We start from the raw sequence: 26,710 nt of genomic DNA on the forward strand, positions 1-26,710 counted from the left end.
GTATTTCTCGCACGTGCATTAGTCCTCCTTATTTTCATCTGGTATCGAAGAGAACCTGAAACCGGTCTCCCTGATTTCTTTATATCAGTAAAAAGCACAGTAAATAATATACTCGGAACATTCTCCAGATGCGGCTAGAATTCGAGCCTCTCTGTGCGAGTGAAGACACACACGCCACGATGACACACTCGCAGTCACAACACACAGTAGTTCAGTGCCATCCGAATGGATCTGTCACGGAATCGACTCTTGCGACTCACACTCGAGGTGAAAGTTGAGAAAGAAACAATAGACAGCAAAACAAGCATATTATTATTTAATAATATAATAATTGGGACAGACAACATAGCTAAAGGTAAAAAGCACACACACACACACATATATATAAGTAAGAATACAGCATGCACTACATCCAGCAACAAAAATATCTATAGGGCACGACGAAGACGTCTACGAGATGTTCTTTGGAACGTCTCTCTTACGCGGTTTTCGCTCTTGTGCTGTTTGGACAGGCAATTAGAAATATATCTAAGGGATGTGTCATAAACATACCCGAAGATATGTTCTAATTTTTTAAAACTGCCCTTTAGATATCTCAGTTTTCTCTCAGATATTCTCGATATAAGTCTAAGACTTATATTTCACTCATCTAATGGGGTTTTAACATTTTCAGAATTTCTACAGGATACATCGATACGCGTAACCCAGTTCACCTGCTGAAGTTACGCTTAAGTCAGCGTTTCTCATTTTCGCCAGAAACGGTGAAGGGTAAACTTACGTACGTCAGTTTTCTGGTGTTAGATAAGCGAAAATAAGAAAATTGAGAGTAGAATGTACTTACTTGCGCACGGAGTACATGTAAGAAAAGGAGGAAGCAATGGTGTGTTGCGCAGAGAAATTGGCGACGGAGAGAAAACGCTTACACTATCATGCAGCTATCGAAAATGCAATTTTACCGAAAATGCACACAAAAGCCGTCTTGCGGTTTGCACACAAACCTACGGTTTGTCATCGACACGCGCAAATCTAATAATATTTTAACGTAAAAGTACACAGGGATGCATATATCGTGAGAACGTTTAAGCTGCGGTTAAGACTACGCACTACGATCAGATGGGATGTAGTTCATCTCTCGACTTTTATTATTAACGCGGCTACCTTGTGTCATCACGATTAGCACAGAATTCCTCAAGAAAGTTGTCTTGAAGCGTTGGGGTTCTATTGTAATCGAAGCTCACTTCGATCGCAAGTGGTATTACACATGCATTGGATGCTAATTAATATATACCTATTTCTATTTTTTTAAATATTATTTTTGTATTATATATATATATATATATATCGGTTAACAATACGAGAGAAGTTTATCTCCTCCCTTCCATAACAAAAATAATGATCCCTCAACATTCATTAAAGTTGCGTGATACATCCAATCAATCTTAAGATTTCTTTAATGTTTCATTAACACGTCTGTCGCTTCACGGTGCTGGTTAGTTGAAACAGAAAACAGTTTGTTGAAATAGAAAATAATAGCGGAAATATTTATATAAAAGATGTAGCTATAAAAAAATACCATTCAAATAATATTTGTTATAGATGCATGCTTTAAATAAATATTTTTATTGAATCTATTTCAATTCTTTTCCAGCATTATTCATTAAAACTGCTTTGTGCGAAACTTGACGTTTTCCGGCGCCACGCTGTAAAATATTCTATTCTCATCCTCCCTCGGATTACCTTTTTTTTAAAGTAGATCCAAGCCTCTCGGTTTAGGACAGAGCAACGTAGTATCGCGCGGATGCGAAACGTTTCTCGCAAATTAAAGATTTTCGAGTGATACATTTTAATTTGTCTCATCGCTGATTACGACAAATGCAGTTGAATATTTAAACTTCTCCTTTCTGTAATCACAAAGATTCGCTCATAATCCTAATTACAGGTCTTCTAACTTTCCCCCTAAATTATCGGACCGCCATAGCCTGGCGGGCGTATTCGAAATGCTGCATTAAAGTAGAGACTCGCAAGTGACTCCGAGTCGAGGCGCGCGCGAAAATAAAAAGGAAGAACGAGAGAGCTTCAAGTGGTGGCGAATAAAATGCTAAAAGGGTTGCCTTTTTAACTTCTCGTGTTATCTCGACGGCTATGTTTAACGGCTCCATAAAGCCCGGCACGAGCGTCTTTAGGCTGTGATTAATCGCCGTGTACGAAAGCGGCTATCTTCTCTTGTGCCTTTATTAATGGATCCTTAAGATTCACCTGCCATTACGTAGCAGCTGTATATTTATGACATTTCGAATTGCTTAATCCTTTCATTGATCGTTCACTGGAAACTCGATCTATCATGAAAGTAAAATTGCTTGATTAATTTATAGGAACGGAAGCTGGATGAGATGTAGGGACTTACAATTGTAAAGATATGGAATATCTTTATCTAACAGTGTTGTATTGTTTTCATTATAAATCCAAGATAAATTGTTATATCTAGAATTCAGTACGAAGATTCAGAGTATTTTCTGTTTAGTGCGCTGTAACAGTTTCATTAAATTATTGATTGATTATGACTTAATTGAGAGCGCATTTCTCTCTCTCTCTCTCTCTCTCTTTCTTTCTCTCTCTCTCTCTCTCTCATTGATGGCTGCTTATATATATTTATCGATGGAAACATTCTATATTTTCATAAACAAATTTGTTTTTCACGGATATTAGATCGAACAATGCATTCTCCGGAATTAAACATGACGTGGCGGTTTTCATATTAATGCAGCATGAAGGAAATATTATATATTTCAGCAAAACTGCCGGTACGTGCAACGTCATAGTTAGCAATATTTATTTCAAATATTTGTTTCATATGCGCGCACATGAACAAATATGCACTGAGTTTGCGGACAAAAATTACGTGCATAATGCAAAGCGTGAAAATCATTTCATTCCTAGCTTTATTAACAGGCTCATCCGGTTGTTCGACTCGATTGTAGCAAGTCCGAAAATCTTTACAAAATATAATCTGACTTCGGCTTCGTATGTGCTTTATTTCAACCGTCATATGTGCTCCAATTTAATTATATCCGATGAAATAGCTGACGTCGTCGAATTTCCAACTGACAGATAGGTCGTAATTTAAATTATTCCAGCGAATTAATTAGTTATTACATGCGTTGCAACGCCGAACCGGTTAATGTGATGGTTAATGCAGAATTTACGAATCATTGTAATGAACGTCGATGTTTCGCCGCTCTACAAAATAATTTGGCGAGAAAACAAACAATAATAACATGTGATTGATAAATTGAAGAATCACGTTTTTACCAAGGTTTTTACGTTGTAGACGTAGAGTTATAATAGAAAAGCCTTAAAAATCTGGCATTCTATGGTACATTCATTTTTCGGAGTTGTAATGTTTCAGAGAATGTAAAAAAATTGAAATAAATAATTATTTTTCAAGAATTATATTCAAATTACGAAATAATATGTTACTGAAGGGGGGAGGAAAATTTTAAAAACATAATATAAAAAGTAGAATTAAAAAAATCTTTTTTTTCAACGCTGACCCGACACAGTCTTTAATTGCGATTTATAATTCCGGCACGTTAAGAGTTTTATAAGCGAGAATAACTTTTGAATAGCTTATTGAAGAGACGCAAGAGTGGCAATTTAAAATTCTTTCCATTTTCTACGGCTTTAGTTAATTTCCATGAATGTATATTCATTTAATTTCTTCAGTAACATATGATTTCGTAATTTGAATATATAATAATTTTTGAAAAATAATTGTTTATACAATATTGCAACTATGAAAATTTAACATACAAAATAAAATTACCATTACCCCAGATTTTAGGTATATAAACATTACTTCAACAGAGAGTTTCTATTCGTGTAACCACTGATACTGTTTACATCATCGATACCATATTTCTAAAGAGTTATCGTGAAACTGTTTTATAAGGACTCGAGTTTCATAATAACGAATTTAACGTTTTTTAAACAAATCTTTTTTGAATATAATTACATTTTTATTTGATTCATCAGTCTCAACGCGATTTAATGTATTCATGAACATTTTAAATTCCAATTTTTACGTAACGTTATTTTACACTTACGTACAATATTTTATGATATATTTTATAATTTTTTACGGAATAAAGTAAGTATCGAATTAATATTGGATTAATTTGTTAATATATCGGATATTACAAAGTAACCAAGATTGTCGACGCGCGGAAGAATTAATTTTCATCCCTGTTCAGTGTCATACTTGCGTAAACGATCGATTCTGGATAATTGTCGATAAGGTGTGTTGCTCGTAGCAACATCTCACATTTCCGTTTTGTAGAATTGCCGTTAAGTACTTCGAATGTAGTCTACTTGCAGGAGCTAATTAATTTCATTATCGACGCTCGTTTTACTCTTTTTTGGTTCCGTAAACCAGTCCAAGGTTCTTGTTCATTTCGTTTCCCGGATACATTTCCTTTCATCGAAGGCGCTCTTTTTCCTATCCCTTAATTACTTCGAGTGACTTGCCGATAAAATAATTCGTTCATTACTTTATCTATCTATTCCTCCATTTATCTATCTATTTTTTTATCTATCTTTTTATATATCTCTCCATGCGTGTGTCTTGTCAAATTGCAACTATCACTTTTTTATTACGAGCTTTACGTCTCTGTTCTGCGCGTCCAGTTTTACTACTTTACTCAATTTCAGCATTTACGTGCGACTTGCGAAACTGGTCCTTGGTTACTTGGAACGACCGGTTTTATCGATACTACGAACGCTTACCCGCATTTTACTTCTCTCTTTCGCTGACATTATCTTACTCCCCCGTTTTCGCCTAGGCATTTCCGAGCTCATCTTATTAGACATGAATTAACAATAAAACTGCCTCACTACTTCGATGATCGCGTAGATAGTACTTATTTCTTTTTTTACCATTTATTTCCATTTCATATCCATTTCATGTCGCCTATTTCATATTCTAAATGTAACTTATAAATTGTACTCGTATCACATTGAATTATAGTGAAATTAGTCTAGGTGCTTATTCAACATAATTTCATATATTTTTCTAATTTCAACAGTGATGTCAAATTTTACAAGAGACGTACAGAAGTAGTAAATTTCGTCACCATCACTTTGAACGCTTAATAATCGCACTTAATAATCGTTATTGAAAGTTGCACTTTTCGAGGAAGAAAATATTACGGAGAATTATCGGCGATATTATTGCGTTTCCTGATTGCCGGCAGCATTCCGATTTTCTTTATGACAGCCACCGTTAATTGCTGTTCTTCTACGATGTCATTTTACGAAGTTACAACTACCTCCATTCTCAAACTTACCAGCATTTGGGTGACTTGGTCTCTGGCTTGCATCGCCCCTTGATCGCTCGGTCTCGATTTTATTCCGCTTTTGGGAAAGTATTTTTACATCGTTCCGGCATAATGTCGTTTACAGAGTCGCGGAGAGAGTTTTATTCCTGCAGATGACTACTGCGAGTTTTAATATACTTGCAGTGTCCTTTGACGCTTCTGGAGAACAATTGTTCTCATTACATCGCCAACTGCCATTTGCTCGTTTTCTAATCACCAATCTCGTCATAGGGACACTCGGCTTTTCCATTATTTTCCCTCTCATCATCTCTCTCCGCGCCCGTCTTACATTACGCCTCGTTATTTGCTCGATTTTCACTCGCGACGTCACGCAGGACCCCTCTTCCGTTTTCTCTCGTCGACAGTGCACCTTGGCGTCTACGAAATGAAGGAAAATACCCGATTGCATTTAAGGATCTCTCCATAATATTTTTACTCGTTTTCCATTACTTTTCAATTACTCCGAGCGGTCATGTGCACACATTCGTAGGAAATGCGCGTTTCTTCCTTTTGCTTTTCATAAATGTCGCTTCTCATTCCCGCGTTTCCTTTTTCTTCTTGTCCACTGCCATGCACTGCCTCGTTTTCACCGTTTTATACGTATCGTCGGTACGTTTTGTAGTCGCCTTTGATTACTGCGCGCGTTGCGTTTATGACCACCCGGCCACGTGCGAACGCTCTTTTACGTCTTTCGACTTTTGTGCAAGTTATGTGGACTTTCCGCCTCCGGTATTTCCGAGGGAAATTCTGAAACGTTTCTTTCTAAATCGCGTCATTTACAGCCTCGTATTTCGTACTTCGGTCGCCATATCTTTGTCAACGGATCGGATTATTTATGTAGTTTGCTTGTATTTTCTCAGTCAGAGTGCAAACTCGCGGCGAATGAAAAGTTCGGAGGGAGAATGTCTGAAAAGTGTGATGCGAGGTGTCGAAAGAGGACTATTATAAAGATTGCTCTCTTGCGATTTCACGTCGAAGTCCCGCTGCAATATTACTCCCGATTCTGACTTCCTCGTAAGTTCTCGATCCGAGCATCGCAAGCTTCTCCTTCCCTCTCTTTCTCTCTCGTGAAAACTTCTCTTCTTAAAATAACTCCTTCAATAACAAAGAAGTCGACTCGTATCGTTCGATCTTTGTGGAAACGGTTGCAATTTTATCCTATGAGAATGCATGAGAGAGAAGTAAGTCATGATGAGAGAGGAGAAAGGAGAAATCGTCGACTCATTGTGCAGCCACGAAGAACGGGGAATAAAGTAGCGAACGTTCTCGCTGGGTACGGCGTTCGTCAAAGTTGCATGATACTCGGAGACTGCGGCAGGTCGTTTCGTAGCGAGAATACGGAAAAAGAAAGCGCGAAAAAAGAAGAAACACGGGAAGAAATTGTAGAAACCCGCATGGTATGGTCGAGCAGCTCTCAAACTGCCCACTTGCTGCAATTGATTTCTTCGATCGACTGGAAGAATTACGAAGTTACGATGATAAACGTATCGATGCATTATCTGCTGTTAGTATTTGTCTAGGTATTTCTTGTGGACAAAAATAGGCTTTTCATCGATGAGACCGACTAATTTATAACTATTATATATAATTGACGTAAATAGATGCCTCGTTATTAAATGTTTACATCGTAACTGAGACATTAAATGAAAGAAATTAAATATAAAAGAAATTAGAAAGATATAGATACGACGTGACAATTTATAATTTTCTGATATCTCGTATACTGTCTTCGGACTGACAATACTTCCAGTACATAGATTACTATTTACTCTGACGTTGGCAATTAAATCGTTAGATATTACAGACTTCTGTCTACAGACCGTCGAGAGTCTCTGCTTCACACGATGGCCATTGTGGCTGGCAACGACGTAGCCTCGTTTCGTTTTGTCGCGTAGGTGGATGTTAGCGACACACACACACATACCTATACGTAGAGACATTTAAATAAGTCACATGCGAGTTCTCTTACGATTTTTATCAGTATCGTCCACCTGTCGGTAGCTTGCGCTTTTGTGAGCGTACGTGGTCGATGGCTACGTGCGGAGGTGTAAATAAATAAATCACGTTGAACGCTATACGAGTTTCCGCAGCATTGTTGCTCCATTGTGCCTTGCGTCTGCGATGCCACTATCGTTACCAATAGTAATTCTTTCAGCGCATTATTTAAATCGAGTAATCCAGTAGATAGGTATTTGCGAGCAGTGAAAAAGTTCCGAAAAAGTTGCCATGTCAGATGTTTACTGCTTCGTAGCAGATATTTAAAGTATAATTACAAAAAGATAACTATTTTTTTAAGGTCACAAGTAAGAAGAGAAGAAGGAGAAAAGAAAGCTACAGAGAGAGAGAGAGAGAGAGAGAGAGAGAGAGAGAGAGAGAGAGAGAGAGAGAGAGAGAGAGAGAGAATAATAAATCATATGAGAATAAAATATTAAGTTACATTTGTATGTTTTCAAGTACGATATAAAAGGTTGAGTTATTTTAAGTGACACGTGCTGCGGTTTGAATTTCGCTGAGAGAGGGAGATAATTCATAGAGAGTCACGTAGCATTTCTGCGAAGTTCATATTTCTTGTAACGAAGATTCAAGCGGTGCGGGCTCGTTTATACAACTATTGCACGTACAAGAGGAAAGGAGTCATAAATTTCGCCATAGCACATCGCGGTTCACATACTGGTACGATATTCCGGAATTTTATTCAATGCGTTTGGTGCACCGCCGCTTACCGCATCGCGAACGGATTTTCACAGCACTTACGTATCCTGCTTAGCATGGCGCATGTTCCGACTGAGATTATTGTCGACAGTTTGGCACTCGTTTATACACCGTTTCGTACGCGGATTACTCTTTTAAAGCACGCTCTTTTCGCGGCCCAACGCGCCAGAAACGCGGCGTCCTGGTTGTGTAATGTGCCTGCAGTTATTACCACATCCTTTCGTCGCGTACAAAAATCTCCATAGCCGCGCTGCAAAGTTCCGGCGTTAGAAATTGAAAATTTTAAGTAAGGGAGTGTCTCTTTCTCTCTTCTTCATGCTGCTTTGCGATTTTATAACGTAACGTTAAAAAGAGCTAATTCTATATGATTTTTTATGAGATCCTATATCTTTATCACGACATTTTGCATTCTTTTTTTATTTAAGTCAGAAAAAATAGTACATTATTCTTTTCAGATATTAAATTTCGCGATTTATGTACTTTGATCATAAACTTAGGAAAATAAGGAAAGTAAAATTGAATTTTAGAAGGAAAATACGAGACCAGAAAGGAATATGATAGATTCGTATTACATGAAATATAACACAAAATTCGAGATTTAACTTATTAAATCGTTTCTCGTGCTGCTAAACGAGAAAATAATTAATATTATTGATTATCTTAAATCACATACATAAATGTAACTTATACCTAAACTTAGACATTAAATTTTATTTATGTATGTAAAGAATTTAAAATTCTGCTGAAGACAGGTTCTAAATGCGTTGAGAAATGAGAAATGAACAGGAAGAATAATTCACGGAGAGATGAGAAGGCAGATATGTAATTTCGCTTTTACATTTATATCATATAGAACGTTGTTTAATTCTGAGATATATTTATCCGCACATACGGCTATACGTGACCATAAAAGTAGACGTCCATATAAGTTATATGTATGTATATACCTGCATGCCAGAAAAGTCGTCTCTAATATAAAGGAGAGGGGAAGGGGGAGAAAGAGAAAATACTAAAAAAGATAGGAATTTCCAATAGCAGCTACAGTTAATACAGTTCTCGAACAGTGTCGCCCAAATTGCATGCCTTGCTTATCAGCAATAAAAATGATATATTGTCGCAGAAAGAGCTACACGAGAGCTTAATGGCTCGCGAAGTTAAACCTAACTGTGTTTAATTGTAAAATGAATCATCCTTAGCGGGCCGACAGTGGTTAACGCGGACACCGTGTACAGATTAGTGCGGAAATAAAATCTGTTTTATGCTGCTTAAGGTTATCACGTACGTCGTAATTTTCGCGTATGATTCCCTGGATTGAGGAGATCTCATTGAGTCTAGTCCTGACGATTAATTCTCATATAGTTTAAGCGTTATGGGACTACAAAGTGACAAAGTAAGATTCCCGCTTTCGTATGCGTAATAAAACGCATTTGAACAAAGCCTCCTCTCTTTTTTAAGTTTACGCAATTGCGCGATGAGTTTCCATTAATTGTAAGCCTTTCGATTACCAATTCGAATTGCTAGGATGAAAGCCAGACAGACGGCGAATGATATTGAATGCAGTTATGATAGTAGGTATATTTTCTGCGGTTTTCGTGCGAAATTGGGTTTTTTTTCTGATATTATTAATGAGAGCTAAAAAGTATACGAAGATAAATATGTGCCACAGAAATGTTGTATTATTATAGATCCAATAGCTTCTCTTTCTATAGTATATACGCATCAACGTAATTATATTTTGCAGCGATATATAATACGACATTTGTTGCATCCAAATGGATTGCTGTTCTCGCTTGTGCGATTAGTTTCGTATTTTTCCGCATGTACGCGCGTTATGTAATGTATTTTCCCTCTCTCTCTCTCTCTTCCTCCCTTTGTCTCAGCATCTCTCGCGCACTACCGAAGTCTGTGTATTATTTCATCGTTGATAATGCGTGTATTGTTATACATGGCCCCTTCCATGCGTAAACTATAATCATTATGAGCGATTCTCTGGTGGCAGTCGACCGCAGTGATTTTGCGAGCTGCATGTCGGGATTTCTGAAATACCATGTACGGCATCGTGCCAGATCATTATCGTCGCAAAACGCGCACATCTGGAATATTATTTCCGTTAATTTTTAAGCACGCGCCAGCAATTCACGCGATTCAAACGCGAGTACGATCTATATGTTAGGGAAAAGGTCTCGAATATCTATTCCATACTTTTTTTGTTTTCGATTTGTGGATTAGCAAATATTCGCAAATGTTTTCTCGTGAATATCACGAATAATGGATTGTATTTCGGCATCCTTAAAATATGAAGCTCCCCGTTCCTCCGTGTGAATATTTTCGCGCGCATATTCGTCTATTATTTGTTGCAGAGCGTTCCGCGAGAGAGTCCGTTTTACTCTATTATTCTGTACTCAACAAAGTTCTTCTGTTTCAGTATTTCTTTCAATATTCCCCGGTAGCATTTTGTTTCTAATAGTCATAGCATCTACTATTTTCCTTTCTCGATCTATCTTCCTGTTCCGATTTTCGACGTGATATCAAATGCATTGCGTCTATACTGATTTTATTTAGTCTAGGCGATCGATGCCAAGATTATTATAATACTTCCGCGGATCTGCTAGGGCGACTGTACGTCTTGAATTGATTGATCTGTCTTCATCAAGATCAGAGAGCGAGCATTTCCGATGTATATTCTTGTATAATGTACTAAAATTTGAATTGCATCAAAAACTTGCGGTGTTCGTGTTAACGACTCCTGAATGCTGCACGGCAAAATTAATGAAATATAATAGAGAGTCGCGGTTTTGTATACGTAACTCAAATAAATACGCCGAATTCGCATATAACATAACTCAACATCCGAAATAATTACTCTAATTTTATGTTGTTGACACCATCGCATCCGGATATTTTGTATAGAAATAATGTGTATAATAATACCTGCACTGAATATCAATGTATATATATGTATATATATATATATATATATATATACACCCATACATACATATACGTATAAGTATGTGTAAATATATGTATATGGTAAATTAAACGATCCGCCATTTGAATCTACATGTTGCGTTTTGTATCGTAATACATTATCTATTTAATTAAATAATATTTAATCTAGATTTCAATATACATCGTATTGCTAGATATTGGTTTTAATAGACAGTACCCGTGTGATGGAAATACTCGCTCTTGAACTTCGTACTCCAACCCTTTTAGTAATCTTTATAGTAATAATTATAACTACATTTGGCATGGTCGAGCAATGCCACTTCAGAAGCAGTGAGCAAAACTAGCGAGGTGGTAACAGGAAGAAGAAATAATAGTAGTAATAGTAGTAGTAATAGTAATAGTAGTAGTAGTAGAGTAGTAATAGTAGTTGTAGTAATAGTAGAAGAAGAAGAGGAGGAGTAGAAGTAGGGGAAGAGAGAGCGATGCACTTTCCATATATCGTCTACTGTCAATATGCTCCGTGTGTTGAGATTCACTTTGTTACCAGCAGCAGAATCAATCAGTGTGTGCGCCATGCACGTAATATACTACGTACTGCATCGTACGAGACTCGGATGCTTGAACGCGTGTCAAAGAAACGAGAAAAAGAGAGGATAAGAGAGACAAAATTGGGGAAAATTGAATGAGCGTGAGGGTAAAGAGAACGAGCATTAAATACTGCGTGTGATTCGAGACAAGGTCCAAGTTTCTACGTGATCATCAAGTATGCGTCAACCAGTTCTTTTTTCTTACGGTGGAACTTTTAATAAGCCTTGCCAAAGGGGGGTGGGGGAGAGAGAGAGAGAGAGAAACAGACAGAAAAGCAACTTTGTGGTTGTCGAAATACCATAGAGCGAAAGACAAAGATGGAAATAGAAAGAGAGAGAGGGGGGGGGTGGGGGGAGATAGATAAAGAGAATGAGACAAAGGCAAAGAAGCGACTACCAAGTCTGACATAGCGTGAGAGGAGTAAACGCTGATATCGTTCTACGATCGTTTACGCCGAGCCGCGCCTATCGCGACGTTCCAGAGGGCTAATAGAGAGCTGACAGATCGACAGCACAGAGCAGAAATCCAAAACGGTAGGTGAGCGACACGAGATCACGAGGAGTTGCGAAGTTAGAATTGCGGGGGTAGCAACGACAATGGCGGTGGGTGGCGTGGCGGTATATAAGTAGCTAGTACAGCTCAGAGAGTGACTTGTCATACGCTTTACTTATCGTACGGCTACTCAAGTTGAAGTTTCGCGACTGCAGAGCGACAGGAGGCAGCCTATAGAAATGGGGAAGAGAAAATGTGATGATGGTGGGTAGTCGTAGCGAAGGGAGAGAGTTTTAACTCTTGAGTGGCATTGCGAGATTGTCGTTCGATGCGAATAATTTTTATACAACCGAGATGTGTTTCCAATTTCATAGACGTCTTTGTCTTTATCGCAATCTTCGAAAATAAATTCTTCACTCATTGTGCGCCGTGTAATGTTAACTCGCAGTCCATTCTTTTCTTTTCGCGCTCGCTTATTTTAATTGTTTCGACAATTAACTCATCTCCGAGGCAAAAAACGAAATGTCAGTCAAGAGCGAAGTGAACAGAAGAATGGAGTGAGTGGGTAAGAGAGTAAAAAGTCGAGGACGCGGAGAAAGAAAGAGGCAGAAAGACAAATGGGCAGAATAGAGAGAGTAAGGCGGAAAGACGGTGCTGGAAAGTAAGAGATCATTTCCTTGGTTCAGAGCCTTCGGTGCAGTTTACACTTTCACGTGATACGTACTTTTACCACTACTACCAATGCAATACTAAACTCGTAAGTTCGAGGCGCGCTAGCACCCGATCGAAGATCAGAGATTCTGCGTAGGAGAGAGATTTGCAGATTGAGATCGAGCGTGATAGCATTCGTAGTCGTCACATTCACACGCGCACGCACAAGCCTCCTCTTCGCGTTCTCCGGTGGCGGGTCGTAGAGCTAACGGAAGAAAACTACCGCCGAAGCGAAGCGCTGTTAAAGTACGCGCACACATCGACGACCGATCAGCGACGATGAGCCATGAGTTGTACACGCGGCATACGAGCAATCCCACTTATCAAACACAGAAACGCAGTGATTTGATGAGCGTAAAGGCATAGATCTTTACATACTACGTATAAGATAATTAACTAATTAATGTCCTCCTTTATTTCTATTTTCTGAGGAGGAAAATGAAGGACTCTGATTGATCGAGTCTCCTATGTTTTAAGCAAATGTATGTGTTTCTGTTCTAAACATGGAGATTTAATCGAAATCAGCTATTTATTCTGAAAATATGAAACGATCGTTAACTGAAGTTTTGTAGCAATATAAAACTCGAGGTGTCTCGAAATAAAAAAGACTTTTTTAATTCGATTTGATAAGTGAACTCACTTACAATTAGTTGGTAGTCAGTCACAGCTCACGGCTTATCATTTATCGCTCGTCTATGTACGCGCGATCTTGAAACTCTTAAAAAGGCGATAGATTTGAGGGGTCGTTTCTCACGTGCTGAAAAGCGTGCGTGTGTCGCTCGCAGGAAATTGGCACGACGAAGCAATGCCGCTTGAATGGCGTAGCTCCGTTCTCCATTGAAACACATCTACTTTAGAATTCTTCGCCGCGAGCGAATACGTACGCTTTTTCCAAAGGCTCGCATTTGCGTAATTAAATATAATGTGAGGATGAATCCTGTATCCGTCCTGACGGTCGTGAAAGAGCGACGCAACGTTAAATAATCTGGTCAACTTTAATACGACAGACAAATCTTAACTTTTGTTAGACACGATATAAATTATAAAAATTATTATTTGTAAATTCGTTTCTTTTCTTTTTAATTCTAAGTTAATTTGTTTGAAAAAAAAGGGAGAATTACATTTTATATTATTAATAATAATAATTTTGTTATATGCACTACACACTCAAAAGAATACTACGCTATTGTATTCTTAGAAATAAATAGAAAGTTACATTTCTTTATATTAATAGTACCTTAGAATCAGATATTTCATTTAAATTCAATCAACTGACAAATTTATGCCATTGGATCTGTTATCAGATATGAGCGAGCTTTTGGTAAGTCGATTATCATAATGCTCATCTGTTTCGCGTATGTCACTTCTATGCGCGTAACTATCCGAGCATGCTTGTACGCATTGCGTTACATAATTTGTGTTTCATATAGTGAATAATTCGCGCATCATGGAATCGTCATTATTGGAAAAGAACTTTATTGATCTCTATTAAATGTCATCGCATAGCTTCTACGAATTATATTTGCGTTTCCTGGATGCAAGTTGTAATTATTTTTATGCGTGTCGAAGAGTAAAGATATCAAAATGATGTAACGAATTAAGAATTTTTATACACAATGCATACAAAATCGTCTTTGTAAAATTATGCCACGTGGAATCGCTTTTCACGAAAATCCGCAGCCTCGCTACGGGTCCCTCAAGTCGTATAATCTTAAGCCCGTATTCATATCCCATATTTATTATTACGATCGTCTGATTCCCAGCCCAGGGTAGCGCCGTATATGATCCTCATATTAGGCGATAAAATTCGGAACGAGACGGATTTATCGTTCAATATGGGATATGGATGCAGACGTTTAAAGTCTCCATTCAGAGACCGCGTAGATTCCTTTCCTTCGTCGTCGATAATTTGCTATCGGCGAGTGCGATCGAACGAGATCATATTTGATCGAATGTCAGAACTGTAATATTATCACGCGCAACATAACGATAAATAAACAACGACGCGACGCAAAACGCATAACCATTTAATGACGCACACGCGTGCTCGTTGTATTTCGCGGTGTAATTAGGAATGACGTATCGGTGTTTAATTGTCTGTTGTGCGATTTATTTGTTGCAAAAGGTGTGGGTTGCTTATAAAATGAACTCTATCCTCTGTGTGTGCGTGAGTGTATGTTGTGTGTATGTATGTACAGTCATAAATCTAATTGTCTAGCTATAGGATATAGTAGAAGTTTATTGTATGTGCTATAAATTCTCATCGAATATAATTTTTAGAGAAAACTCGATTGAAAGTGAAAATTCTTCCTAGTAATGCACTTCCATTAAAAGCTTATAATTTATAGCGCAAAATAATATCTTGTATGTGTGGACAATTAGTTTCGTGACTATATAAGAGATTATATTTATTTAATATTATTCCGTTACACAATCAAATATTCCATTTTACCATCCAAATATTCCATTTATACATTTTTTTCGGACTTAAGTATGGATAAAGATAAAAAAGTAGAACCGGCACTTTGTTACAATTTTATTTAAAAATACATCTTTTAAATTGATTTTGTTAATAATAAAGTAAAGTTCTTCAGTTTGAACACAAGTTTGCTTCTGATGGAAACATTTTGATGTATCACTGGCAAGGGTTTCATTTTCACCTACAAGCAAGTTTTTCTTAAAAAAATTATAATTTTTTATGAATTTGTAACATAAAATAAACTTCCATGTCTTACATCTGAACAATTAGATTTTTGTGTGTATCTATGCCCGTGCACATGCTCACTATCTTACTTTTTGACTCATCAACACTGCATTTATAATCGACGCTTTAACGTCGTTCTTACTGTACACACACTTGCATTTACACTTTCGGAATCTTGGGAATTTGTCTCTGAGATTTATCACGGTTATTTGCGGCAAACTGTAATGGGGAAAAGCCGCGTTGGAAAAAAGTGATAAGAAGCGAGTTGCGAACGAGCCAAGTACCCGCCCTTTCCATTGGTCAAATTTATGGTTTTATCGTTGGACAACCGTTAGGAGGATAATCTTTTTAGCTTTTCGTATCATCGTGTCACAACACGGCCAATGATTCTCGACTCTCTGCAAAATGTATTGAAATATTTTGCCCGAAGATGTAAAAACATCAATTTCAATATTCTACTGCTGTTTATCGATTAATAATTTCCTCTGATGGCCAGAGCGATGAATGTAACACATAATAACGAAATACGTGATATCTAATTATATCTTCGTTACATTTGTTGAATTATAGACGCGAATTTATGTCGCCGTAATGCTCGGCGGTGTATATCAATCACCCTATTTGCATTCAATCCGGCAAGTTCACATGTACATCCCGGTTAGTTGGCTTCGCTATAGCCATCATGGAAATTACATGACGTTAGCGTATACAATAATTGCATTTGAGTAAAGTAATCACGTTAATTTAAAATTTATGAAAGTGTGCCTAAAAACCTGTCAAAACGCAAACTTTGACATAAAATGGGAACAACTACACATGACAGATGAAAATCATAACATTTGTTGTTTATATTTTAAGAACAAAACACTTAACATAATACACAAATAAAATAAAAAACTTTCAAAATTGACAGTAAAATGAAACTTGGTTCAATATATTATATACCATATATATATATATTTTTTTTAATATCTTTAATTTGAAAACTTTGAATCTAAAACTTGATCCATTTTAAACTTTTCAATCACAATTTGAAAATGATATCATGGTAAATGTGATTTAGTTCGCAATGTTGTTATACGGCGACATGCAAATCTCCTGGGAGATACGATTTTGTCGTGTGTATCGTCAAAATCGACGTAATCATTGCAGAAATTGGTTTGAAGCCGAAAATTCGTGACGCGATCGTGGACCGAGCAGATATCACGTTCTTTCGAGGCTAAATAATCGTGAGAATTCGTGATAGCCTTGTTAATTAAGTTTGACGATGCGACGTGAATCGAACTGTTCGCTTGTCGTTTGTTCGTCCGGGACTTTTGAATGCCTGTAATTGTCTATTATTATGTAACGAAAGAAATATTTATAACACGTAATAATATTATACAAGGTGAATTTAACACAATTTAATTACCTTAATATTGTAATTAAAAAATTTTACTTAAGATCATATTTTTAACAATTTCAAGATTATTATTTTATAATTAATATAATTTTTTTACATAAAATGATTCTAGTAAGTCTATATATATAAATAATTACAAAAATATGAAAAAATTAATAGCTTATTGATTAAGATATTTTATACTTTATGTTAAATTATACAATATAATAAATATAAAATATGTATATTGCAATTATTAATTTTTTAAATAATCGTATGCCTTTGTAAGCAGAATAACTAGGATCATCACAGCGATAGCTGATTTGTACAAACATTTTGACTTAATGCATCCATTTCAATAGTTGAATGTGAATTTTAAAAAGCTTTTTAAAGCTTTTTCCCTCCGCAAAAGAAAAAATAATTAAAATCATATTATATAAAACATCAAATAATCTCATTTAAAGAAATCGATAATCTTGAAATCTCAAGAAATATGAGAAAACATTTTTTTCACAACATTTATCTTTTTCTCACATAAATAACGTTTTCTTCTCGACACTTCGTTGTATCATCAAAAAAACAAAAGATTTAAGGTGATTACATTATGTCCTGTATAAAAAAATCATATATAAGTTAATTAAAAAAAAAAACAATTATTTTATTTCCGAGTCACAATTTGCGTCAATAGCGCTGTTGCTGTAATTAAATTACGTCGTCTTTTTAGATATTAAATATTCGATCGTGACAAATGTTCTGCGGCCGTGTGACTTGTCGTTACGCTTGCCGTCACCGTTTCTATTGTTGTTGCGAACAAAAAGGTAGGCGCAGCCGGAGCACAGAAAATATTGAAACATTGTTCGAAATCCAATCTGATACTACTAATTCGGTTCTCTCAAATATTCACTTGCACGCGTTTTTTTTTTCATTCTGTCCGCAAACTGTAATTTCTTTCTCTTCGTTTTTCTGCAGTTTGCTTTTCAATAATTTTTTTTTTAATGAAAATGCATGAATAATTTTTGAGTCATAAATAATTGAAAATAAAGTGCTCTTTGTGGGAAAACTAAAATTACAGGTATTTAAACAAAATAGTTTTATCGTTCATTTAAATCCCCCCAAGCTCGTCTTTTTCAGAATTTTAAAACAAAAGTTCACTTACCGCGATATTTAATATTAAAATCATATCAGTATTATTAAATACTTTATATTAAATATTTAATATCCGGGACAATTTCTCGTCTTTGAACATGTCATTAATTATATTATTAAAGATGGTGTAATCGAAAATGAAAATTGCCACTAAATAGAAATTATATTTCGATATGACAAACAATTCGGCGCACAAACTTAAAACTTAGAATGTATAAATTATACAAGTTACAATATTCTTTTAGAATTTCTAAATTACAAGTTATACATATGTGCGTCTTGTTTTTCCGTACTTTTTAAACTCACACTGTGTCGTATTAACTCGATTATTGCATGTGTATGTCAGTACCCGTCGCACTTGTTTTTCACGAAATTGGATTTCGACGATGCGGCAACGATACAAATGTTTCGCAACGCGTCGATAATGAAATGGACATCTATATTCCGCCATTCCCAGCGCGATTAAATTAAACATCACGTGTATTCTTTTTTGTGCGATCTCGTCGAAAATCCGACGCGCGTTCGCGAGGTAGACACGATCGCGAAATAACTGGTGAATTAGCTGGTTGTATAACGACACTTGTTCCGAGCGTGGGACTGGAGCGAGAGGTTGAAGATAAAATGTCGAGTGAAATTCATGCCGAATGCCGGAGAAGAGAAATTTTTTCGCCAGCGAATGGGAGCCGAAGCGGCTTATACGTTCGTTCGTGTCTTTGAATTTACATGAGCCTTTAAATTTCCACTGGCTGCTCCGTCTGTTTCTGCGCGGTGCGTTCGATACAAGTATACTTAGAGACGAGGAGGGCCGTCGTAAGTGTGAGGCACTTTTGCCTCTATTTCGTGAATTTTGGCGGGGATCGCAGAAGCTCTTTTGGAGATTAAATTTCTCGCGGGAAAAGAAATTTCAGTGTGTACTTTTGACAGATTTTTAAGATGAGTGAAATCTCAAGCATATGAGAGGTAAGAATAAAACGCTCTGCTGCATTTTTACGGGCCGTTCTATTTTTCATCTGTACATTTGCCGCATATTTTTAACGATAAGCGATCCCGAAGTACTTGGAAGCAATTCGTTACGCTTGCTTCTGCGATTTTAAACCGGCGACAAGTACATCCGATCGATATTTAAAAGCGCACGGAGAGACGTCTCGTCGTTTGTCAATACAAGTTTTGTCAAAGGCGAATAGAAATGTTCTCTTAAAGGAGGACAGTGCGTCGGATGGAAATTCGTTTCGCAACGCCACAAGTTAAAGCCGATTATATAAGCGCGCCCTCAGAGTTAACTACGAGCGATTGGCTGGTCAGTTTTCGTTTTTCATTTATGAACCGGTTAACTTCGCAGGGGAAATACCCGGCGCTCAAAGGAGGAGACCGAATTGAAACGGACGATAAAAGGGCGGCGCGAAGTTGCCGTGTAATCACGAAACGAGACGGATGAAAGTTTACGAGCTATGCACTTATAATATCGTAATTTGCCACCTTTTCTGGATTATGACTCGTAAAGGCTTTAAAGCTCGGAAAAGCATTCGGTCCTGAATACCGCATTCTATTCGTTTCCTACGCGTTGGGGGAGAGGCGGAAGGGCAAGTCAATTATCTTGTTCCCCGAGCTTCTTATTGGAACATTATTTCCGTATGATCCGTCGCTTATAAAAATTTATAACATGATTAGCAGTATACGTGATGGACCGTGCGCTCGCGGCAATTTGTCATTGTGAAGTGTGAGCTTTATTACAAAGTCGTTAGCGTAACGTTTTCAAGAAAGGATTTCAGGGCAAGATTAGCTTGCTAAAGCACGAGATCTGAACAAACTTCTGAACTAGTAACTTTTAGATTTTTTTTAATTAACCTGGAAGATTATAGGAAAAATTTATTTCATTTCTCTTTCTAATTATTGAAAAACGGATGTTTCCTTTCCGAGCAAATTGCGGAAATTTATTCAAACTGCAAAGGAATTTGTTCAAAAACATTTGTATAAGTTATACGTTTATACTACCAAAATGAAATTCTAGCGAATGCAGACAGCGATAGAATACAATTTTGTGCTACAATACAGAAAAGTTTTGAACCATCAAACACCGGGAAAATTATTCAGGGAGTAACGAGCTACTCTTTCCTCTCTTGAATATTAAATGATCCTATAATCTTTATTTATGCGATGCAAAGTTACTCCGCTACCGCCGGTGCAATCTGACTCGATCTTGCGGTATCCTTTATCGCGCAATCTAAGTTGCTATCTATAGGGGACGATTACGAAACAAACCACAATTAAGTAGTTTAATCCTTCCGTAATTATTTCTCCTGTTACGCTAGCGTAATTATCAGGTTTCTTGACCGTCGCACACATTCTCTACATTTCTATCCGATACGTTCGCAAATGGTCGCTTTTGGCCAATGGAAAGGGTAACATCGATCGCTTCTGTGTTAAAATGGCTGAAACGGCTCTTTAATGCAGCGGTTATTAGTTTAGTAGTCCAGCGTCAAATGTGTTACTTGGCTTCTCAATAAGTATTCTCCATGGGAAATGTACCTGATTTCTGATATCGAAATTATCGAAAAATAAAAAAGAACTTGCCCCCGCACACCTTTTAACATTCTTAACATACTGTTGCATGTAGAACAAACAAGCGATTCCAGAACTAAAAGCTTATTATTTTATTTCTATAAATTGTAATTAAAGAAAGTTTCTTTTTGTTCGTACAAATAATGTTCATTTCAAAAACTGGAAGTTCGTTTGAATACTTAGAGTGTGTCGTTGTGTATCGTTTTCTGCGGTCGTGTCAGAGAATGACAGCGATGCTTGAACAATGGACTAAGCTATGGAAAATATGGGAGAGCATAAAATGAAGAGAGAGCAAACCGAGTAGCTTATAACGGAAGCTGCCTGCCGTTATACACGTTACAAATTCAAAAGTGCAACAGGGTTTAAAAAAATTGAACCGTGCTTTGCAACATGAAGTGTAAAGACCAACAACTTCAGTCCGGGTAGATTCTTGTTGTTGGGTGTAAGAATAAGGTGTTTGGAAATTTCGAGGAAAATTGCGATTGCAGTTGCCGCGTTTGTCGGGTCTTACCTGATGACGTGCAAACATCGTACTCGTATGAAAGACGTGTTTAAGCAGTGATTACATTCAGTAGACATTGCCTGTAACGTATATACATGTCCATTCGCGTCTCGCACTCCGATACACACTCACGTGTATTCATTCGTTCACGTCGCGCCGTTTACTTGCATTTCCTTCGCGTCCCAAATAGACACGCTATCGAGAATATCGTATCGTTGAATTCATTATATTACGCAAATTGCATGTATCTTTCAGTTCTCATCAAACACGTGTCCTGATATTCTCTTGTGCATAATCATGGAATGCGTCATAATGATTGGAAATATGTACGGTATCCAATAAATCTCCTTTCCGGATTGCGTTTACGTGCGCCATAAAATTCTGCACGTATATTGTTTAGTGCAAAACGTGTGCCATCCAAGGAGTAAAATTCAATAACATTTAATTAAAATTTGAATCAAATTTCACGTTAAAAATATTCAAAATTTATAATTAAAATTCGAATATTTTTATCACGAGGACTTGAAATATCGAAATGGATCAACTTTAATTCTTAATTATGATTTTATTATGCATAATTATAGATAATTATAATTATCGCGTTGGAAATGTAATATTTCATTAATATCTGCTTCTAATTCAATCCATCATTATGTTTGTGAGAACATCCGTGGAATGTCAGAAATGAATATTTGTCATCGAACGATAAGTCATCGAATAGACACAATTTAAATCACTCGTTTGATCGCACAAGAAATAATTTTGTGATTTGTTCCTTAGTTTCGATAATGGCTGTGCCTAGCTTTCGGGCATCATACGGCAAGCGTTAGGAGAGAAGAAGGAAAGGAAATCTAGGCGATTTTTAGTTCGCGAGTGAAGAAGGGTGCGACGTGCGGGGAGTTTTCCAATTCGAATCTGTCACAATGCCCAGCCGCGGTTCGCGCGAAGGAGATCGATATTTGTGCTTTCCACCAGTCGATTCTTCTCCCGAGTTGTTGATCCTTCGAAATCATCCATATTTGCGAATGATCGCGCGCTGCGTATTACGGTGAGTCTATAGTAAAGCGCTGGCCACGTGCTGCACACCAAGCAGGTCGGACGTAAACATGGAAAGAATAGGAATAAGGCCTTGGCGCAGCGATTTTGCCGATTCATGGTGGACGATCGAGTCGCAGAGCGTCACGATCGAGCATTACGGACCTTATCCTTATCCATTCCGATCTAGAACGCTTTGATAAAGACATCCGATATCCTTGCGCGCAGGGGTCATAGAGAAATAAAATGGACTTTGAATGTCCCTCATTTTCGTCTGTGCAGTCTTTTTTTTTTCCTTCGAGACAGAATTTCATTAGCAAAATTGTAGAAAAATAAGATTCTATGAGAAACAAAATAAACGAGAATAGAAAGACGAGCAAACCGGGATAGAATAACAATTGTTTTTTTTAAAACGTATCGGACTTTTCGGGAAGAAGTTTAATCGAAATCCATTTTGAGTAGTTCCATAATACGTGTCCAGATATATTTCTGTATGACGGAAATAAAGATATTTCTCAGCTTGGATTGCAAATATTATTACGTAGCGCGAGTTTTGTTCAAATAAACGCGCGCGCGATTAGAAAATATAATAGTGCGAAGGTATTTTCAATTTTAATATTTCTACGAGAGAAATGTGAAATTGTAAAAATTGTTTCGCAAATATGTACAGAGATATGAAAAAAAAAAAAAAAAAAAGAATTCAGCAATCGTCTTGTTCATACGTTAAGGACAAGAAAACTCCCCACAGCGTCGAATTTAGCCTCGTCGGAATAGGTAGGTAGGAAAGGATCGGTACCTATAAGTGGCACCGCCTCGGAGGTTCGCGTCAACACATGGGCCACCAGCAGGGAAAACACCGTCTGTGACAACAGGATGGTCACACCTGCAACATCATACACACACACACCCGCCTAGTTTCGTATCCTGCATATCGGCGTAGACGACGTGCATGTGTGCGTGGGACCGATCGATCGATCGGCCGATCGATCGATCGACCGTATCCGCTTTCCTTGTATTTTCTTCCTTTCGAAAATAGCTTCCTGCGAAGAAAGGAAGGAGGTCTCTCTCTCTATATGGGAAAAACTGGAAGGGAAACTGTGGCGGGTGATTTCCGTGAGGGAAGAATCAGGGCTGATGCTTTCGCGGAAACTTCGCGCGTTGCGCACTATCTGACTGCGGCAACTGCGACCGTCATCGCCGGCCGCGATGCAAGTATATTCCACGCTGCCCCCTTTTCTTTTCCTCTCTCTCTTGTCGTCGCAGTTGGACTTTGGACGAACTTCTCTGCAGAAGTCGCACGAAATTTCAACGGCCGGCGCCGTCGAACGGCGCTTCGCGAGAAATCCGGCAGAAATACGTGGGTGGCTTTCGTAGAATCGTTTACGTGGGAGATAGAGATCGCAGCGAGAGAGGGAGAGAGAAAGAGAAGATGAACAACCTTGACGGCTCCCGGGAAATCCGGCAGTTCCTCGTAAATTGATGCCGCTGTTTTTCCAGCGAGCGTGGCGTTGGAGCGAGCGTAATTCTGGCACTTTGTAATAGATCATTCCGAATCTCCTCATATGGAAATGATCGCGATACGGTTGGAAGATATTAATCCACCGACGAAAATATTTATGTCGAACAGAAACGCCAAACAAACTCGTTTTGCATTTGCATTCGTGTCTCGAATAAACGATTGATCCCTTCTCGCGCGCGTGCGAGTAATAAGTAAATCCTTAAAACTTCGAGAATAAATATTTTTACGAATCTACCAATAATTTACGACCTGGTCCCATTAACTGGCGGGTTTAATCGCAAGAGAAATAAAGCTCCTCGCACGCGTGCACGTCGTCTGCGCGACAAGAATCCAGATGAATTACGACAACAAAATGCGATTCCTGTTCTCAAACTTCTCGTCTTAACTTCTCATCCGAACAATCGTTTTTCTTCCGGGATGGGAAAGGATCGTCACCGGCACTATGCGCCAAAGTCGCTTATTTCCAGCCTTAGACTTGGACTTTGTGAGGGCCGATATTTCGAAGATGAAAGGGCTCGCACGATCTGATCGATAAATCGGCGTAGACATGGAAAGCCGATCTAGTAGAATCGCAACATGTATCCGATTAGTGGACACCGCTCTACTTGCTGCTGCTGCTGCTGCGCTGCTGTTGTATACTTTCCCGATAAAACCGACGGGAAAATCCGCGCCGACGCACGAAACAGACGAAACCGCTTCGTCAATTCGGACCGATCCGATTCGTAGTCCAAGAAACCTCACGAATCGAAATTCACGCTGATCCCTTAAATCGGCTTCGTTCATCTTCGGACGCGAGGATTTAACGGCATCTTGCGAATACGCGTGGAATTCGCGGAATTCCCGAGAAACGCGGTATGCGGCTATATTCAATTGAAAATTCACGACTAACCGATTTTCCCCCCCAATAAACTGGCGCGCGTGCGCGCGCGCGCGCACGCGTCGATCCCCGCGTCGATTCATCGTTGCATTCCCCACGAACCAGAAGAAATTCGCGTGAACTTTTGAAGCTGCTCGTTGCGTGGAAGCGTGTGAGGGGAGGTCTCGCTGGCACCAAGATTGGATCCGTACGTGCGCCGACTTCGTAATAAAATTATGGATTATGCAGATCCACGAATAAAGAGGCCGCGTCACGATCTTGTTTCGGAAGGAATCGTCTATCCGTGTCATCCATCTCTCTAAGTAACAGCGAGGAGATCCGGCTTTATGCATTGTTCGATTTTTCACGAATATTCTATAATATTCTATAATATCTTCAAATATTCGCGGAGGACAATCGTTATTTCGCTAATATTATTGTAATTACAATAGTTACAAGTCTCTTATTATTTTTACTGTAAATTGATCAATGAGATTAAGATTCTCGCGAGTGATAGCCGTGAACTTTCTTGCTTCTTTCTTCTTTCGCGCCGGAATCAATTTAATCCCTTAATCTCGGCGGGACTATTCTTGCGTCCGACCGATTTTCCCGGTTCGACGGCAACGCCCTTCTACAACACGTCCGTTGGAACCTCGTCGCCTAATTCATTCTCAATTTCACGCCCTTTGTTCTCACTTGAGCGGGATTTTCACAGAGGTGGTGTCCCATTAGGAATCGCGTTCTTGTAACCCGAGAGTACTCATGGGATCTCGCGGTTTCAGCGGGAGCTCAACCGTCGTCAAGAACGGGGTACATCGTCGATGAATATTTCAGTACGATTGTCTCAACGTGAGTTACTACACGCTCGTCCTTCGTGCGAAAGCCCTTCTGCGACGGTCCTTTGTAGCAAAATGCTCGCGCACAACGCGTAGTGACTATTATCAACGCTCCCGACGTTCTTTAATGACCGATAAAACGAGCGAGACTTGATTGTCTCCGTGGATGCTACTCTTTAATTTCAAAAATGTAGAGAGGCAAATACGATCCTAACAGCAGAAGCAAACGTGAATTAATAAAATCCGCGAGCGGAATATCGTCGACATACGGTTACGATATATCTCGTTTCGCACGATCTGAATCTTACCTCTTAGATTCGTACCACGATAAATCGTTATCATGGGGTACGCATCGTCTTAAAATAGAAGGACAGATGGAAGAAGGAAAGTGAAAGGTAGGGGGAGGGACGTGAGACAGAGTGAGAAGAGAAAGTTAGAGATTAAAAGAGAGAAAGGGGGATGAATGGTTAGGTTAAGTTAGGTAATAGGATATGTCGGGGTTGAAGATAGACCGCTAGAGAATTCCGCGAGAAGGAAAATGAGATAAGACGGAAGGCGTTGAGAGGGGAGGAAAAAAAAAAGAGAATGAGAGTGAACTGGAAAGGGGATGGACGGAAGCTCAAGCTGATTCCACTTGCTTGGGATAATGTCGGCAGGTGCCGGGACATATTGCGCTAAACATCGCCGCCAGAATGGGAATGAAGACAGATACGGCCTATAAAGCGTGAATTAATGTAATTGCGCGCGACCGGGACTACTGTTGCGGTCTCGCCGTGAAGATCGAAACTTTCGCATCGACGCCCGCAAGTCAAAGTACGGCGAGAGTTTAATCAGACAGAGGCGACATTTTTTTTTACGCCTTCAAATGTCCTGATAGAGCGCTGATAATGTGAGCGCGTAAAGAGAGAGTTTGCTCCTTTCGCTCTGAATCACAGATCGAGATTCCATCGTCTTGCGGGTCGATTTAACAAGTAAGCGAATAAACGTTATCTTTTTAATTTTCCTGTGACCAATCTTTCTTTCGATTATCGAAAGTAGAGAATTGCCGCGGCCGTTTATGTTACAAAGAGAATAATAAGTTAGGGCTTTTCAATCGCGTACAATAGAAGGCCGAGGTTTTCTGAATTTTAAAGAGGATTAAAGAAGTCGTACGGAAACGCGACGCTCGTTATATGTTCGCGAGGTCATCTCCAAAATGAGAAGTACGAGCTCTGAAGAATATTTTAACAAAGTAATCTCTGAGAAGAGAGAGAGAGAGAGGGGGCGGGAGGGAGGCGATGCAATCCCGACGCTGTTTGTATACTCTCGCTTGGATTCTTTTATCGTCTGAAGCAACAAGATCCGC

The 26,710-nt window shown here is 38.5% G+C and overlaps 1 protein-coding gene across 3 annotated transcripts in view; it reads right to left on the bottom strand.

The window, feature by feature from the left end:
• Window positions 1-26,710, bottom strand: part of LOC105835220 (neuronal acetylcholine receptor subunit alpha-7) — a 236,248-nt gene that overhangs the window by 18,309 nt on the left and 191,229 nt on the right. The gene's annotated exons all lie outside the window — the stretch shown is intronic.

Source organism: Monomorium pharaonis, chromosome 4, assembly GCF_013373865.1.
Source record: "Monomorium pharaonis isolate MP-MQ-018 chromosome 4, ASM1337386v2, whole genome shotgun sequence".
Lineage (NCBI taxonomy): Eukaryota > Metazoa > Arthropoda > Insecta > Hymenoptera > Formicidae > Monomorium > Monomorium pharaonis.